The 17596-nt window shown below is 33.3% G+C and overlaps 1 protein-coding gene across 1 annotated transcript in view; it reads right to left on the minus strand.

Moving 5' to 3' along the window:
• The window catches only part of TBC1D5 (TBC1 domain family member 5), a 373122-nt gene extending 356739 nt beyond the window's left edge, over positions 1–16383 (minus strand). The window contains exon 1 of the mRNA XM_023527949.1: positions 16173–16383. The gene's annotated coding sequence lies outside the window, so the exon portion shown is untranslated. The remainder of the gene's footprint in view (positions 1–16172) is intronic.
• Between the last annotated feature and the right edge of the window lie 1213 nt (positions 16384–17596).

Genomic DNA, 17596 nt, shown 5'->3' on the forward strand with positions numbered 1-17596 from the left:
TATTCAGATGGAACTAATAATTAAGACACGAATATGGAATAATTTCATTTTGGAGAAATTACGCACTTTACAAAATGAAAATACTTTTAAAGGCCATCAAGTTTTCCTTGATAGGTACTACAAAGTCAGAGATTTCATCTTTTGTATATAGATGGTTCCAACTTCCTGTCATTAGTGCTCAAGTTCTGATTAACTTAGAAACTAAACCAGAAAAAATACAGGCTCTGAACATGGGGCAGAGATGTTTGTAGAAAATAAAGTGGTCTTGATAATAAAAATTTTTACTCTCACCTCACTTCATTCCTAGCTCCATCAAATAATTAACTGGTCCATATATCCAAAAACGTTAAATATATTAAGCAAAAACCAATATATGATTCCTAAATTTGGAGTTTATAGTTTCAGTATTATCAGAGGCATTTTCAAACATCTATCTTTGCCAATTGCTTTACGAGGTTTTTTTCTAACTTGTGAAACCATCTACAAACTAGACGTTATGCCCGTTTTACAAAAAAGGAAACTACCTCAGCAATTAGTTAGCATGCCTAAGGTCACACAACTAGGACTCAGATCTCTAATACCAAACATTGTTTTGTTTATGATATTATTTTCTCCAACATTTTAGTCTGAAAATTTTCAAACATTCAGCAAAGTTGCAAGAATGTTACAGTGAACCTTCATATACCCACCACCTAGATTCTGTAACTGACATTTTACTATACTTGTTTTATTACTCACCCACCTATCCATCAGACCACGTTTTACGTATTTCAAAGTTGCAGATGCTATATTGCTTTTCAACATTTTATTACAAATAGCTTCAAGTATACAGAGAAGGCTAAGGAATTTAACAGTGAACACCTACCTAAAATCTTCAATTACATTTTAGTATACTTGCTTTACTATAATGTCTATCCATCTGTCTACCCTCCTATCGATCCATCTTATTCATTATTTTAATTAACTAAATTATATGTTGCAAGTCCTGATTCCCTCTTGCAAAAGGAGAGCTACTGAAAAGTTGTTTGTATGTATTTAAAAAATTTATCTTACTTTTACAACTTTCAGTTCAGTTAGCTATATATGCTCTGAATGTTTTTTTACTTCTCTATGTTTTCTATCAGCTATAAAGACATGAACAAATCCTTCTGGAGAGGAGAACTCACTTGTTTCTCTTTTGAAGGGGAAAAAAAACACGAAAATGTTTTCTTAGGCTATAAGAAAAATTGAAAAAAATAATCCTTAAAAAAAAAAACAAGTTCTTAGGGGAAACAAACAATGCACTCCCTGATAACTGAATAGATTTAATCAAGAAGCCTGATATGCAAGTGGCTCTGAAACTTTACTTTGTAGAAAAGTTACACTATGAAAACTAAGTAATTATGATATCTTTATACTTCTTCGTGGTATTTAGAATTGTGACTCTATGATGTATACATACAATTGTCATTTTCTGATGGTAAAATTTTATTTCCAATTCACGTGAAGGGATTTCAAAGTATCAGTATTTTCTGGAGTTTGGCTATTAATCTTAAACTAATATACTACTATATTATTACAAGTGCCTCTATCTTTAAGCTTTCTTACTCCCTCAATACAAGAGCTTTCAAACATCTAATTCTTTGAAACATCTATTTCTTTGACTTCATTTAATTATAATACCTTATTATCCCACTTCTTATTTTACTTCCTTCCCTATCAACTCTGGATTATATAAACTACTATGTCAACTAATGTCTTACCAATACATTGTCCTCTCTTGCTCTGTGTCTATCAGTTGTATCTTTCCTGAAAAGCTTCTAACACTTGCTCCGTCTTAGTCACCTTCTCTGACTCTATACTTAATTTGCAGAAAGCAGAAGAAATAATGGACCAAAAAAGATTCTTCCTACCTTTCATTCAACGGAAATACCCACTGTGGTAGTCATGGAACTGTACCATGCAGAGAGAAACTACTGTGAGGAGTGCAATTTACTAAAAATTTCCAGCTGTCACACCTTTAGGATCTACAGCAGTGTTCATGCCAAAGCGTATCTGCCTCAGCCAAGGAGAGAGATGCTAGAGGAAGCCCATTCCTGTATCTATAATGGGCAAAATTTGCTCTGCCCACCCCCACAACCCCCTCACCATTGGTCTGAGACTTTCTCAAAGCCGCGTTGCTGACATTGCTCCCTGCCAATCTGTTTTCCTTCCTCCTCTTTTATCACAATTGTCAGACCTGCATTACATCTAAAGGCTTTCCCTATTTACTCCTGGCTCCCTCTCTCTCTTCTTTCCAAAAGTTTCTCCCAGTAAATGTCTTAAAACTTTCATTTCTATCTTGGCATCCGCTGCCTAGAGGACCTGAACTGCCACATCCACTCTTTTCATATTTGTAGTAATTATCAGTTAAAAAAAAAAAAATTAGCCCTCCTGTACAAACTAATCCCTATACTAGCCTTGGCTCCAAATCTGTCTTACTTTTTCACATATCTTGCTCCAAATTTAACTATTTTAACTTGATTTCTCTCCTTTATCATCTACCTTTCTCTCTCTCTCCCTCCTGGCCCTTTCTCATCAACATGAAAAATTTTGAAGTTATCTCCTAAATTAAGAACATCTCTTACTATAACTGATCTCCTAGGCCTGAGAGATCCATATATTCAACCATCTCCCAAATATTTTTAATCATCAAGATGCCCAGACAGAAGACAATCTATTCACCTTCAAACTGTTCCTCTTGTACTCTCTAAGAAATAATACCACCAACCAATCATTTACCCAAGCCAGATATCTGTATTTTCTTCTTGATCCTCTTATATCCTATCAACTGCAAAATCCAGTTAATTCTGCCTTCTAAATTAGTCCCTTCTTTACTTTATTCATGACTCTGACTTAATTTAGTGTCTCAATTTCTCCTCTGACCTGCTTGTATTAGACTCCTAAACTGGTATCCTGACTCTTGAGCTCTCCCTTCAATTCACTTATGTGCTTTAAATATCACTTAAATGCTCTTTCTAAATTTAAATCTGATCACACCACTCCTTAGCTTAAATTCCTTCAATAGGTCACACAACGCCTGGCACTTCAATCTGAGACTTTTCTACCCCATCTGTCTTCTTTCCTCTTCTATTTTTTCCTTTAAGAAAAAGAGCCCAAACTCTTAGCACAATCCACAAAATTCTTCAAAAATCTAAATTTTTTATCTGCAGTCTCAGGTCTCAATATTGCCCAACATGTAAACACAAACTACTTGTAGTTCCTCAAATACACTTTAGGTTTGCAGTCATTTCTGCAATATTTCCCTCTGCCTAGGGTGTCTTTCTTCAACGTTCCTCACATACAGCTCAGGCTGCACCTTCTCTAGAAGTATCCTTAGAATCACCCTCCAGTCCCCTCTCCAAGCTGGTTTAAGTATCTTTTTTGGGGGGTCCACTAATTGCTATGCATGACTCTCTACTATTATTCATCACGTTATGTTAATTTTTTAACTGCCATTCTCTCACCTATAAACTTCAAGCTCCTAAGAAAAAGAATCATATTTTAATTTTATTGATACAACACCTAGAATACTGTTTGCTATAGTAGGTAGCTTTGTGGAAAGAAGTTAAAAGGTGCTGGGATGGGGGTGGCCGGGGGAAGGGTAGCGGAGGAAGGATGAAATGAAAGACACTTAGAATCTCAATAAATTTGTAAGGCAATTTACAAAATAAGTGTAACTCATACTTGCTGGTTCTCACCTTCAAACACTTTTTCTGGGTGTGTCTGTAAGGGTGTCTCCAAAAGAGATTAGCACTGAAATCACCGAGGGGAATAAAGATCCCCGCAACAATGGGGGTCATTGAGAACTTGAATAGAAAAGGTGAAGGAAGAGCCAATTCTCTCCCTCAGCTTGAGGCTGAAATACCTGGACTTAGACTAGGACTGAGACCATCTACCCCACCCCTCACCCATCGCTCCAATTCTTAGGCCCTTAGACTCAAGATAAATCACACCACAGGCTTTTCCATTTCTTCAGCTTGCAGATGGCATATTATGAGACGTCTTAGCCTCCACAACCGCATGAGCCAATTTCTATTATGTGTGTGTGTGTGTGTGTGTGTAATTATATATATATATATATATATAATTTCCTATAAATTTGTTTCATATATATATATATATATATAATTTCCTATAGATTTATTTCTCTGGAGAACTCTAAAACAACCCACAATGCAGGATACCAGACCCCTATAAATCATGCCCCAGGACATTTCTGGGAGTCATCCTTAAGAATCTCACAGGTGTTCACGGGCAAGACCAGTCAGCTAGTCACCTACCACAACACATCTATCATTTCAGGCCTCTTTGTGTCTCTCCACGTGGTATTTGAGGTCTGCTGATTCTATTTCCTCCAAAACAGACTTGAGTGAGCCTCATCTGTTCCTTTCATCGAGGTACTGCCTTTGCTCTGCCGTCACTGACAAGGCACCACTGCAGCTTCTTCAGCATACCCCTGCTCTCACTGAGCCCTGCTTCGACTCTGCTATAATTACTGCTTTGTCAAGTAGCACTGCTGTCACACATGGTGCCCCACGCCTTTCTAAAACTGCCAGCACAGTGCAGTCTGTAAAAGGCCAGTTACTCAATGGATTGTGGCAAAGAAAGAAAAAGAATACCTTTCTCTTGATCTCCTAGTTTGGAGAGGCCAGGGGCAATGCTGCTTATCCCCAAGCATCTGACATTATTTTTCCTCATTCTCCTGTTCTTTGTAAAAATTTTTTTTTCTTACAGCCCACTTACCTTTCTAGCTCCACAGTCTCTGACACAGGCCTAAGAGATCTAGTCCAAAAAACAAAACAGATCCCAGAGTAAATTATAAAATGCTTTTTCTCTAACAACTGGGACTGTATCACCAGGTCTGGCTTTTTATTCTTTATTTTTCATAGAAAAAAAATTCACCTTTGTTCCTATGCGTCAATGACTACAGACATGCCAGCCCTGCTGGTCACCACATCCCAGATATGGCTGAACCCCTGCCAAACCCTAGTAAGGGCCACAGTGGGAACATATTACTCAGAAAGAGTCTTAAACACTAAAACAAAAAACAAAACTATTTAAACATGAAATAACTTTTCTTGTCCCATGTTTCTCATACTTAATATACTTCATTAAAACCCTTACTTTAAAGTTTCTGAATTACATATGCCACTTAGAGCAGCTTTCCTATTCACACATAAAAGCCTTCCTTTTGGGATATTTCATAAATTAACATTTGTTTCCTGAATTTCAGAGTGATTAAGCCAAGAGTGTCATACCACCTCCCCATAACACTTTCAGGCAGTAGGAAGTATTCCACCCCTGTCAGCATTCCAAAAGCCACTTCCGGACAAACAGCAACATTGGAAAGGTATGGCCAGAGGGAATGGCAGGCAGTGATCTGCCTGGCTGGGAATTACCAGCAGATTTATCCCTACCAGGAAAAAGTTCATTCTTTATGCCATGAGAACACAATGAAAGAACAATAACAATTCTTGCAAGTTCTGTACTCAATTGAGAATTTACTTTCGAGGGTAATACGTATCAACAAAGTATGAATGTAAATAAGACAAAGAATGAACTAGAGGAAAAAAAAAACAATGCAGACGCTCTGAAAATACAAGTAAATTTTAAACAAAATGTGCAAATGAATACCAACATTCCTGGTAATTCGATTTCATTCAAAAATTGATATATATTTAGAAATTAAATACCTGGCGTTATAAATATGATAAATAAGCAAATACTTTAGGTTAACATATTTTTTCCCCATTAAGCACTTCATGAAAGAAATTTTTCTTCAAACCTCCGTTGCTAATAAATTCCAAAGTGTTTAGTCACTAAAAATAGAAGTCTTTATTTTTCCTCATTTATTTTGATATTTTTAGCCATCTCATAAATTGTGTATTTGTTGGATTTCAATAACCTATCCTCCTAGAATTTTCATATTTTGGTGAAAAAAAAGGAAACACAAACATAGGTGTTTATAATTGCATGACTTTAAAATTGATCTTTCTAACAAATATTTCCCAAGCATTAAAAAAACAAAAAATACTTGAGGGAGGGAGGAAAAAGAGGCTTTAACAGAATGAAGGAAATAAAAATGGACAAGGACTAAGGCAATATGGTATAGTTTTCAGGTAATTTTAAGCACTGGATAATTTTAATCTAGAAAGAAGGTCTCCATTCAGTTAGAAATATATATTTTTTTAAATAGCACACTATACCTTAGAGAATCTAGATGGTGGGATTTTTTTTTGAAACAAGCGATAACAGAAAAAAATACCCTCTCCTTATGTTGCATTTATTCAATTTGTGGACTCCTACTGCAAGTGGTCTTTGAGACAATATCAAAAATATTTCTAAAACAAAATGGATAAATATGACCATTTATTTAAAATTCAGGCAGTTTTTCAAAACTCTATTTCTACTCAGAGTGTCCAATTATCTACAAGATATATACAGGCTGCAATGCAAGCTATTATGATTGATTTTTTAAAACAAAAATACGAGCATGTATATACACATAATGAATCTTATCTCCCTTCAAAGTATCCATTTTGGTCAGCTATACATCAATTCCACAGAAGAAAATTCAAAAAGAGGTATTTCTAAAATGCTTTGATTAATGGATTATGTATACATCTTCCCAAGGGGACTACTTCAAAGGAAATAACACACATTTGAATAAATAGGCTCTGATATATTCGTTAAAAAATTCACCTCACTAATTTATAGTCACATCTAATATAGAAAACAAACTATAAAAGATGTAAAGTTCTCTGAACAATAAATTTTCATATGAAATTTACACATTCAAAATAAATCTTGTTTTGCCACCCAATATTTAAAAAATGAAAAGTGATAAGAGATAGAAAGGTAAGTACTGTATAGTCAAATCAGGGTGAAAGCCCATTATATTCACTACCTTTTGAGAATTAAATGACTATTGAGGGAAAAAAAACCTTCAAATCTACAGGAAGCAGTCTATTACAAACAGCAACAAATTCACTGAGAGTAGTTTTTAAAGTCTGCACAGATATATTTCTTATATTTTTACAAAGCTTTACTTCATCTTTTACTTTTAGTTGTAGTATATGCTGAAGTGATTCCAACTAATAACAATTCATAAAAAAATGCAACTCATCTTGAAATAATACTACTTCTAGAAAAGCAAACTACTGTCAATTACATTTTAGCATTTAAAGGGCAGTAATTTTTACTCTAATCTATGAAGTGTTTCAAAATAGGTATAATTAAAAACTAACTTGTAACTTGTAATTACTGTATTTATGCATCTATAGAAACATCCACACACTTTAAAATTATATATTTTCTTCAATTCATCTTAATCTAAAAACTCTTCCCAAAGTAGTTTTTATTTTAAAAAATTAATACGAGGCATGTAATTTCACCATTTATATTTATTTGTTATGAAAATGCTACAAAACAAATACTTTGACCACAAACCCTGTGTGTTCAATACCTTCCATCAAACCACTGCAATTAATATGAAATTCTAAATACAGAATATAATGCCACATAAATAGTATAACAGCCAAGTCCTGTCTAAGAAGCCATATGTTTTTTCCCATTGTTCAAAAAAAGGAGATGACTTCCCGTCACTTATGTTTCTGATTAGCAAGGTGATTTATGCCACAATCACTAAAAATGCCAGCAAGTGAATGAGAAAATGCATAGTGACTGCACCAGATGTGCACAATAAACAGGAATCCCATTGTAATCTCTGGTACTTAGTTTATATGAAGGTAATGTAGGAAACACTCTTGGATATGGCAAAGTCACTCTTTTTTTACATTTGACTATAAATGATATGAAATAAATTGTGTGTTTTATACTTTATGGCATGCATACATTGATAAATTAGGTACCGTTTTGTATCCCGACTTATCTACAAGACAAACCTGGCTAAGATCATGGGGATTAATTGCTTCAGAAGTGTGAAATGCAGCTTTTCCATTCTTTTCTGCACACTCAGTGAAGAAACAATGATTAATCACTGTTTAACTATTCTCTTGAGGATCTATAAGATTGCCAAAGCAGGACTTATCCTCATAAATCCAAAAAATACAGGTTTAGATTTGTTGCCAACAACTGAAAGAACATGAACTTAAATCCATTTGTTATCAGATTAAAATAATGTCAAGGTTTTAGAATCCCACTGGTACACAATTCCCTTTTAATCGGTGACTTCAATAGGAAATTCGATTAACACATAAAATATAATGAAAGCAAATGTATTTTACGAAAGTAAGAATAAAAGTATCTTTTAAAAATTATAAAACATCCACAACCTAATAAAGTCAAACAACATACTACTGAACTTGAGCTGATAACCTTCCTTAGCTACATAGATACTTCAATTCCTCTGTGCTATTTATAAAAATTAAAATATATGCTATCAGATGAAAAACATTTTCAAATGGTTATTTCATGTGGAAAATGGCTACTTATTCCAAGAAATTTTATTCCAGACAGCTACAGCTGAATGACAATTATGTGGATAAAATTATTTAGTTCCAATAGTACTAACATATATATATTTATGTCCTTATAAGACTGAAAATGTAAAACTCCAAACTTTAAGCCTATACTATAAACGATCCAAAAATATGTAACATTTTGAACAGAAGTACATAAGAAGAGAGGTTTCAAATATATTCCAAGTAATTAGGCTTTCAAAATATCTTCAGCCAATATTCACTACATACTGAAGAAATTAAGTAACTCTTAAGTGGGGGTAAAATTATTGTTCATATCATTTATAAAACTTTGAATCTATATTCTGTCTCAATAATAAACCTTATTCTGTCTCGGTAATAAAAATATATTAGTATTGTCATAGTCAAATCAGTATACATTAAAGATTTTTAAAATCCCCTTTAAATGGGTCAGCTGTTCATAAACTACAAAGTAAAACTTCAAATTTCTATATAAAATAGAAATACAGTCACCTCTCAATTAAAAAAGAATTCATTTTGTATTTGTCAGATTATGTGTTCATATAAATTCTCCCTTCCAATTCATGATGCTTCTTTCAGGTGTATTAGGTACTACAAAAGACCAGCAGAACTACAAGGAAGAGGAGGTGAAACTGTTGGTCAGTTTCACAATTTTTACAATTGTAAAAATGATTTAATGAGGAAGAGGAGAAGGTGAAATAGATTCTGTATTTTCCAAATTTCACTTCTATCTAGAGTTGGCTGTTTCTCCATTATCAAAAAGTAAGAGTTATGTGTAGTTTACATACATTAAAAACCTAAAAAAATTCACAACAAACTTAGCAAAAAAACTGATTTTCTTTACATCATCCATTTTAAAAAGAAAAACATCTTAAAATGACATTTATTTAAGCATTAGCAGAGCACCTACCATAAACAGTTAATAAAGATTCATTTTTGGATCAAATAGATTGCTTCAGATTGATTCTACACTAGAGGCTGAGGACATTTTAGTCTATAGAAAGAGAATTATCCTTTCACCTTCTCTCCACATTGCCGAACATTTTCTCCACGTAAAATTTTTCAATTCAAAATATTTAGCAAGAACCATCCTTATGTGTTACTCGAAACATACCACTAGCATAAAACCCCACGGAGATAATAATTTGTCTTATTTAACTTGGAAAAACTATTAAGATGGGATTGAAAGTTCAAGATGGACACTGACATTAACTTGCAGAAGGAACACAGTGTGTCAGAATGAGATAGTAGAATTTTTGCAGTAAGATTTTTGTAAACAAGTTTGTGCTTACAATGAGAAAGTCACTGTAAATGGTTTAAGTCAGTAATCTAAACACAGAAACCAAATCTCAGATGACAAAATGGCAACCTACTGGAGAAATGCATAAGTGAAGCCCAGGAAAGGAGACAAACTAAATGATGTTAAATAATAAAGGTACTTAACAGGGAATCAGCTAAGATGTTGAAGGAGTAACCTGCGACACATGAACTACTCACCTACGAAAAGAATTCCCTAAAGAGCCTTCTCAGAATTAGACAATGAAATAGTGCAGAGCCTTGCCACAAAGAATAGGTGTATTTCACACACAAGACTGTGATATAATATGGGTATCAAAAGAAAACGAGAGAGAACTTTTAGCCTTGCTTAAAGTGGAACGCAATAAGCCAGAACCTGAATTTAGAGGGAATTGAAATAAAGTTATAAGACATACAAGTAATCTTATTTCTAACTATTACTTCCATAACAGTAAGTACACCCAAAGACAGAGTACTGAGTGAATTGACTCTCAGTAAATGTTTCCTACATGGACAAGTGAACGTATGGATGTATAAAAATAATCACTCAAAATTTTTTCCAGCTCAGTGACCAAGAAACTTATGTCAGATTTTAAGGAAAGGTAGTCTATAAAGAATAGAAATTATTTAAAGCTCAGAAGTGCCCCACTAGAGGTACTATGGGTAATCAGAAGCACAAGGCTGCTCAGTTTTTTGGTCTTATAATTGCTCTTGCCTCATCCATTATCCTTCCTAACTTAAGATCTACAATATTGAAGCAGAACAAACAAGCTCATGTTGCAAGACACCGTGAGAAGTATCTACAGCCAGAGCAAGAGTCACTCTTGCTCTGTGAAGAGAACACTCTTCAGTGAGTAAGACTAGCTTCAAATTTCTCAGGAGGAATGATGGATGGTAGAAAAAAATTGAGAAAAGACTCCAAAGTTCCCAGGAAAATTATTTTAAATCTAGAATTATATACCTAGATCACAAAAACCACAAAAGGGGTGAGCAGAATAGGTAAATTAGCAATCAAATGTGAGAATAGAAGAAAAACATTGTCTAATATGCACAACTCAGAAAATTCATCTATCATCATTTAACATTCTGAAAATTCATTTAAAGAAATCTAAGAATAAAAATGACAATGGGATACAGGAAACATTGGAACTAACCCAGTAATACAATTAAAAGAAATATGAGAATGACACTTCAGCAAAAGGCCAAGGAAGCTCTGGCCCATTTTAAAATGAAAAGTCCAGGTTAAGTGAGATATTTCCTCAAAAACAGCAAAATAACCTTACAAAAATGTTATTTTATGATTTAGGAGCCTGGAAGTACAATTGTGTGCTATCCATAAAAATAGAGACACAGATCGGCTGGCTATAAGCATTCAGCAAAAAGAATGGTAATCTAAAACTCTGGTGAAAACAAGGAACGATACACACACACACACACACACACACACACACACACACACACACACACACAAACATGGTTGAAATATGAAACAAAACATAGTATGATTTCAAGAAAATGAAGAAAAGTAGGAAATCTTTTGTTTGGGAAAACAATGTCCACTGGTCAGTTAGTTCTGGAAGGAAAAGAGAATTAGGTGATACTCTGAATTAATGTATAATCATTATATAAGAAATATGGGATATAATCACTTCTCTACAATGTTACTTAGCTGAAAGACATTCATCATTTTCATAAGACATTCTGATTATCAAAAAAATGGAAAAAATTGTTGGCAAGATGTGGAGAAACTAGAACCCTCATATATTGCTGGCGGGAGTATAAAATGCTGCAGCCCTGTGGGAAAGAATCTGGTGGTTCCTCGAAAAGTTAAAGAATTACTATATAATCCAGCAATTTTATTCCTAGGTATATAACTAGAAGAAGTTAAAACGAGTACCCAAATAAGCACATGTACACACAAATTCATAGAAGCACTATTCACAATAGCTAAAAGGTGGAAGCAAACTGAGTATTTATATTTATATATACAAAGTAATACTATTCAGCAATGAAAAGGAATGAAGTACCAATACATGCTATAATATGGATGAACCTTAAAAACATTATGAGAAATGAAAGAACCCAGAAATAAAAGAAGTCACATACTGTATGGTTCCATTTAAATGAATATTCAGAACAGATAAATCCATAGAGACAGAATGCAGATTGATGAATACCAGGGACTGGGAGGAGGGCAGAATAAGGAGAAACGACTTAAAGTGTAAAGTGTTTTACCTTGGAGTGATAGAAAAGTGTGAAACTAGAGACAGGTGGTGGTTGCACAGCATTGTGAATGTACTAAATGCTACTGAACTGTTCATTTCACTTTATGTTATATAAATTTCACCTCCATAAATTATTTTGAAATAAAAACATTCTGCTTTTAGATCAGTCATTTCCTATTTTATTTCCAGAGTATTTAAATTTCTATAATCTTTAACATTGAAAGGCTCTTAGAAAATATTTATGGTTTTGAAAAAACATTTATCTGAGGGTCACTAATCATTTAAGCTACATTTCAATTTTTGTCCCCTCTGTTAAATTTAAGTAAAATTTTTAAAAATAGGTTATATTTTTTTTAAATGTCACATCAGTTCATCTCTATATGATAAAATTAAGGTTTTTTTTGTTTCTTTTTATATTTTGTATTTTGTTCTTCTCTAATGAGGTGTATAATTGACCTCAATATAATGTGATAAAACTGTAACATAGCTAATGTGTACATCATGATGATTTGATTTACGTATAAATTGTGAAATGATTCCCCCATCCAGTTAATTAACACAACCATCACTACACATATGTATTTTTTTTCTTTTTTGATGAAGATATTCACATTCTATTCTCTTAGCAAATTTCAATCATATAATAATGTTATCAACCATAGTCACCATATTATATATTACATTTTCAGACCCTATTCATTTTATAGCAGAGAGTTTGTAACATTTTGCCTACCTTGCCATATATTTCACATATTCCCCCCAGCTGATGGCAATTATTTTCCACTCTCTGTTTCTATGAGCTTGACTCTTTGTTTTTCTCTTTTAAAATGAATTCTACGTGTAAGTGATAATGCAGTTATTTCTCTTTCTCTGTCTGGCTTAATGTTCTCAAAGTCCATCCATGTTGTCACAAATGGCAGAAATTCCTTCTTTCTCGTGTCTGAATAATATTCCATTGTATATATATTACGTATCTTCTTTATCCATTCAATCACTGATGGACTCTTAGGCTGCTTCCGTATCTTGGCTATTGTGAATAATTCTGCAATAAACATGGGAGCTCAGATATATCTCTTTGATATCCTGTTTTCATTTTCTTTGTATATATACCTAGAAATAGAATTGCTGGGTTATATGGTAGTTCTATTTTTAATTTCTACCAGAACCCCATACTGCCTTCCGTAGGGCTATGCCAATTTACATTCCAAGAGTACATAAGGGTTCCCTTTTCTCCATATCTTCACAAACACTTGTTATCTTACCTTTTTGATGACAAATATTATGACAGGTGGGAAGAAATACCTCACAGTCATTTTGAGTGCACTTCCCCAATGATTAGTGATGTTGAGCACCTTTTTATGTATGTTGGCCATCTGTACTTCTTTTTAAAAATGTCTATTCAGTTCCTCTGCCCATTTTTTTATTCAGACTGGGGTTTTTTTTGCTACTAAGTTATATGATTTTCCATATATTTTGAGTATTGCCTCTTATTAGATGTGATATTCAAACGTTGGTGAGTTTGGGCATTCTTATCTTATTTCTGATCTTAGAGGAAAAGCTTTCAGCTTTTCACCATTGAGCATAATGTTAGCTATGGGCTTGTCATATACAGCCTTTATTATTTTGAGGTACATTCCCTCTACATCCAGTTTGGTGAGAGTTTATATCATAAGTGGGTGTTTTTTGTCAACAGATGCTTTTTCTGCATCTATTGAGATGATATGATTTTTTATCCTTCAATTCGGTTTGTTGAGGGTTTTTACAGCTGTGTTCATCAGAAATATTGGTCTGTAGTTTTCTTTTCTTGTAGCATCTTTATCTGGTTTTGGTATCAGGGTAACACTGGCTTCATAAAATGGTTCTGGAAATGTTCCCTCCTCTTCTTTTTTTTGGAAGAGTTTGAGAAAAACTGGCGTTAATTCTACTTTAAATGTTTAATAGAATTCACCAGTGAAGCATGTGGTCCTGTACTTTTGTTAGGAGACTTCTGATTACTGATTCAATCTCCTTACTAGTAATTGCTCTGTTCAGATTTTCTGCTCCTTCTCGATTCAGTCTGGGTACACTGCATATTTCTAGAAATTTATCCATTTCTTCTAGGTTGTTCAACTTGTTGGTATAACTATTCATAGTAGTCTCATGATCCTTTGTATTTTTGTGGTGTCAGTTGTTATGGCTCCTCTTTCATTTCCTGTCTTTTTTCTTAGTATGCTTAGCTAAAGGTTTGTCTGTTCTATTTATTTTTAAAAAATAATGAACTTAGTTTTATTGACATTTTCTCTTGGTGTTTTAGTCTCTATTTTATCTATTTCCGTGCTCTTTGTTATTTCCTTTCTTCTATTAACTTTGTTCTTAGTTTGTTCTTTTTTTTTTCTCTAGTTCCTTAAGGTGTAAAGTTAGGTTGCTTATTTAAGCTTTTTTTCTCCCTTAATGTAGGTGTGTGTCACTATGAACTTCCCTCCTAGAACTGCTTTGGCTGCACTGGACTAGAGATAATTTTTATCTTCTTTTACTTTTCTATATACACTAAACTTTCTAAGACAACAAATTACTTTTATAATCAGAAAAAAAATGCTTATAATTTAGTAAAAGGATAAAAATGTTAAATAAAATGGGAATGGGTACTAGAAAAGACCACTTTGGGAAAGTATCTGCATTATTCTAAGATGATATAAAGGGCTTAAAAATGTTTTCAATCAAGAATGATTTAAGGGCATCAGCATGCACACAATTTACACAGATAGAATGAACAAAGAGAGAATAAAGAAATATGCACCTTACCATAAAGGGATGATTCTATCAAAGATTACCCCCTTTCAAATTCTGAGATCTGATGATATGCACCCATGTTTTTACTATAGAGCCAAGTAAGTGCTCTGAAGCTTCCCAGCAGTCACCCAGTTCTTTTACCAAACCATCTGATAGCTTGTAGTGAATGGAGAGAGAAAAATGAGAAGAACAGAGGAGACAGGATAAAAAGCAGCTTGACTGAGACAGAAAACAAACTGCCTTATTCCATTTACTTTTCCAACAAGTCAGTCATAAAACAATACAAATGACCTAAAGTATGGTTTTTGAAATTGCAAAAGTGAACCATTATCGGATAGGGAAATAAAAATAACTGTAAGCACTAGTAAATATTAAATAAAATATACAAAAAAATAGAATAGAGCACAGCATACATTCCAGGTAGTTAGTGTAAGAACTGTTTCAACTTTTGTTTATTTCATTTCTAAATTTATACCTGTGGAAAAGGGTTCATAAATGTATATTTTATATCTTACTACAGGTTGTGATAAAAAAGAAAAAAAAATGTAAATGCTACCTATCTGAGAGACCTTCAACACTTAAATTCAATCATTCTAATTTTGCTACTCCCTTAACAAATTTAATGAACGTCTGAAGGCAGGGAGGTAGAAAGGTAAGGAGGTAAGGAGGAAGGAGGAGGAGGGTGAGAGGGAGGAAAGGGAAAGAGGATACCAAAAGTGTTCCCTAAGAGAAGTGCTAAAAGTTTTCTGGTGGGAAACATTTTTAAAGCCCCCACTATGTTTCCAATAAAAGAGAAAGAAAATAATGAGGAAAAGGAAAAGACTGAAAGCTGGTGAATAGATATAGCAGGTGAAAAGCAACTGATCTGGGAACTCTGAGTAACTGTGTTAGGAGACAACATTAATCCCTGAAGGAGCCTGCAATCTAAATCCAGTTGAAGTGTACACACACACACACACACACACGCACGCACAAATATTTTTTATATATAAATCTATGGAACACATTACTAAAGTAAGGGTATTGTTATGAAATGAATGTTATGCTCCCCCCAGCCCCAAACTCATATGTTGAAATTTTAATTCCCAATAAGGTAGTTTTAGCAGTGACGCCTCTGGGAGGTGGAGCCCTCATGAATGACATTAATGCCCTTATTAAGAGATCTCAAAGAGTTCTCTTACTCCTTCTCCTATGTGAGGACACAGTGAAAAGATGGACGTGTTTATGAACCAGGAAGTAGGTCCTCACCAGACAGAGAATCTGCTAACACCTTGATCTTGGATTTCCTAGCCTCCAGAACTGTGAAAAATAAATTTTTGTTGTTATACATCACCCAGTCCATGCAGGTATTGATAGTATTCAATTTTTAAATGTACATTTTGAATAAATATATACTTACCTTTCAGGAGAACTTTATTGATCCACAAATCTAACTGACACTTGAAAATGCATGCTCTTGTTACGAGTCAAAGATAACTTCAGGCTCAGTACAACAGAGTTCTCCCAATACAAGCCTCGGATGGCAAATAGGAAGTAAAGGGGAATCAAGAAATAAAAGTCAGCTGAGTTCTCCTTCAACTGAGCTGCAGGAAGAACAGCAAAGACCTAGAAAAATAAATAAATAAAATAGTTTGAAATATTCCTATGCCAGAAGGAACCTTAAACCAAAGCAGACAATGCAAAAGGCAGGCAGAAAAAATTTATGTCATAATATTTTAGGTTCTTAGGAGACAAATATTAGCCTACTCATTCATCACCCTTTCCATTATCTATTTTAACTCCTGGAAGAGAATCATTTTATAATACCTACAATAAAAAGCATTTTCATACCAAAAAGAACAAAAAAAATCTAAAATATCTCAAAATAAAACAAATCAACTGTTAGAACTTCATTTCATTAAAAATGACATAAAAATGTTCAAGTAACAAATATATTATTCTAATATGTAGCAAAATATCAAGTATTAAAAGCACATAAAATAAAAAAAAAATGGAAATCTGAAAACAAATGTGAAAAAAATTCCATTGAAAATGGATTCCAAAGCAATAATAAAACATTAAATTAGAAAACAGATGTATCAGTGTGGCAAGTAAATATTATTTGTGAATTAAAAATTAATTTCCATAGCCTTTTTGCCTAGAGAAAAAGAAAACTTTCTTATCACCTTTAATAATATACTTTCACAAATCATATCTGACATAGATATATCTCTACATTTAATCTGTAAGAATGACAACTGAATTTCTTAAACAGCTACCCAAGTTAAGAATATCTTAATAATAATAAATTACTAAACATATTATTATCATTCTCCTCTAGATTTCATTCTGTATTAGTTTACTCCCCATACTTATTGGTGGCTCAGCATATATACAAAAGGACAACAGTAATTAGGTAATATAATGTAAAACATAAATTGATAACATAGAACTGAAAAAGATAATATATAACTGAAACCTATGGAGATTCAAAAGAAATTAATTACTGAAAACACATTTTAGCATCATATGCTATTAAAACCAAATAATAAGGTATGATTTCTAAAGAATAGGAATGAATGTGGCATTGATGTCTAGACAGATTTCCAGAAACTTTTTTGTGCCCTTGTACTGAATACAATTCATGTTTCATTTGTTTAAGAAAATGCTTGATCACATTCTGATATAGCATTTCCTTATTTTAACTTTCAATCTTACCTGAAAAAGTTACAAACAACATGTTTCTAAATTACATAATATACATATGAAAAATATCTAAATATTGTCAGCAACTCCTTAGACAGCAATACAGTCACATGGCTTTTCTGGATGATTGAACTAAAA

The sequence above is a fragment of the Pteropus vampyrus genome, unplaced genomic scaffold (assembly GCF_000151845.1).
Source record: "Pteropus vampyrus isolate Shadow unplaced genomic scaffold, Pvam_2.0 Scaffold1, whole genome shotgun sequence".
Taxonomy (NCBI): Eukaryota; Metazoa; Chordata; class Mammalia; order Chiroptera; family Pteropodidae; genus Pteropus; species Pteropus vampyrus.